At 53.4% G+C, this 2,392-nt stretch overlaps 1 pseudogene; it reads left to right on the forward strand.

Moving 5' to 3' along the window:
* Positions 1-1,677: 1,677 nt before the first annotated feature.
* On the forward strand, positions 1,678-2,147 carry LOC146196338 (uncharacterized; annotated as a pseudogene).
* The last annotated feature ends 245 nt before the right edge of the window (positions 2,148-2,392 follow it).

Below are 2,392 nucleotides of genomic sequence, written 5' to 3' on the forward strand. Positions count from 1 at the left end.
CGCTTAGTACGAACGAGGGCGGTGCTACCGTCATAATATATATTGGGGCAATATCACAGTGTCTCACATAGAACGAACTGTTGTGGCCTCAACACTCGGTTAGGGCGAAAGCGAAGCTGTCGGGCCTCCGTAGTTGACCGAGCCGGCGGTGTTTGACGCGGTTTCGCTGGACTGCGAACCCGCTGCAGGCGAATTTCGCGCACTTTTTGTTCCCCTGACACGACGCGAACCCAGAGCGCACAAAGCGTCCCCCGGCGCTCCTTTGCGGGTGAAATAAAGTAAAAAAAGAAAAAGCGCGCGTTGAAAAATGAAAACGAAAAAGCGCGTGCGCGCGGTGACGCAAAAGGAAGTGGCGCCGCCCGCGTCGCTGTGATGCATCCACGTGATCAGCGTCGGCCAATCCGGAAAATCAGGTGCCTGCTCTACCGGCTCAAACCGGTTCTCCATTTGTTGCTCCGTTGCCACCCCCGCGCTGAGGGCATTGCGCCGTCGATTCTTTCTGTGCGATGGCACTGCGTTGACATCGTTGCCGCATCCGCGCCTTTCCCAGATCGGGGAGTTGAAGGCTGCCTCAACGCGCGATTGAGCCCAAGGGCTTGACTTGTGCCTGGTGCGATGGAGGACTGTACGCCGACCTCTTCAGGTGCTAAAAGGAAAGCTGTCGACATCGCAACGAAGATGGCCATTGTTAATTAACTTGCTCAAGGTGCAAAAAACTGCCAACTGGTCAAGAAGTACGGACAGTCGAAATCAACCTTTTCAACCATTGCTAAGGGCAAGGAAACGATTCTTGGTGCTACCGTGAATGCCGACCCGACGACTAGAAAGCGCCTTCGGAAGGCGATCTACGCGGACGTTGAGGGCGCACTGCTGAAGTGGTTCGCTGACGCCTTGTCTCGCAACGTTCCGATAAGGGGACCACTGATGCTCTCCGAGGCTGAAGGCTTCGCCTTCCTTTTGGACTTTCCCGATTTCAGCCCAGGCAATGGATGGCTCCACCGGCTTAAGGCTCGCCACGGAATTGTTTTCAAGGCGGTCGTCGGCGAGGCTGCGTCTGTGAACAACGAGGACGTCGATGGGTGGCTTTCCGACAACCTCCCAACAATCACGAGCTATGCTCCACGGGACGTTTACAATGCCGACGGGACTGCGTTGTTTTATCAGATGTTGCCATCTAAAACGCATGCCTTGAAAGGCGACAAGTGCGCAGGAGGAAAGAGCAGCAATTTGCGCATAACCGTTCTTCTGTGTGTCAATATGGGCGGCAGTGACCGGCGGCTGCCTTTTATCATTGGCAAGTCACGTAAGCCGCGATGCTTTGGAGGCTACGTGCCCGTTCGCTACAGGAACAATACAAAAGCCTGGATGAATCGTGACTTATTTGCAGAGTGGCTTGTCGAGTTCGACCGCGACATGGCACGAAAAAACAGGAAGGTCCTGCTCGTGTTGTATAACTGTGCGGCGCACCATGTGCAGCCTTCCTTGAGTGCTGTGACAGTGCTCTTCTTGCTTCCCAACGCAACCTGCAAAATTCAGCCGCTGGATATGGGCATCATTCATGCGTTCAAGGTGTGCTACCGGCGGCGCGTCATCCAACGCTTGTTGATCGCGATTGATGCTGCCATGTCAGTTCGCATCAGCTTGCTTGCCGCCGTGGAGATGTTGAAAGCGGCGTGAATGGAACTCACCGCGGAGTGCATAGCAAATTTCTTCCACAAGGCGGGTTTTATGGGCCCATCACCGAGGACGCCATAGATCACCCACCGGAAAGCCGGTCGCACGAGGACTTGTGGCAACGCGTCGTTGACACGCAGCTGGCCGGACCTGACGTTGCCTGGGACGATTTTGTTTCTGCTGATGAGGACGCCGATACTGCGGAGCTATGCACTGATGAAGCTATTGTGCGTGAAGTGCAAGCCCTTCCTGACTGCCCAGAGACCGACGAGGACGATGGCGAGGATGCTGCTCTACCGCCGGTTGCTGTGAACGCTTCAACCGCGATCGGTTACATCGCGTCGCTTAAGGAACTCGTGTGTAGCAGAGGCCTTGGCGATGAACATATTACCGCGCTGGAAAAATTATAAACGGCAATGATGCGATCAGCTTTGAAGAAGCAGACATGCATCACTGACTTTTTTCAAAAATAAAGTTAACTTTCGTCTCGCTTGCTCTTTTTGCCCGTATTATAGGCGGTCCACTTACTACGAACTTTGGACACAGCGAACAAATGCCGCGTGACGATCAAGTTCGTTATAAGTGGGCTGGACTTGGTCCGTAGGTTATAGACTTCTATAACAGGCTATAGCTTTTTGGGCCAAATATTTATAGCCGATGATACACTGGATTTTCTATAGCTGGCCATAAACGTTTGTATGCGACCATAGAAAATGCT

The sequence above is a fragment of the Amblyomma maculatum genome, chromosome 3, assembly GCF_055883805.1.
Source record: "Amblyomma maculatum isolate TAMU_Amacu chromosome 3, ASM5588380v1, whole genome shotgun sequence".
Classification (NCBI taxonomy): Eukaryota; Metazoa; Arthropoda; class Arachnida; order Ixodida; family Ixodidae; genus Amblyomma; species Amblyomma maculatum.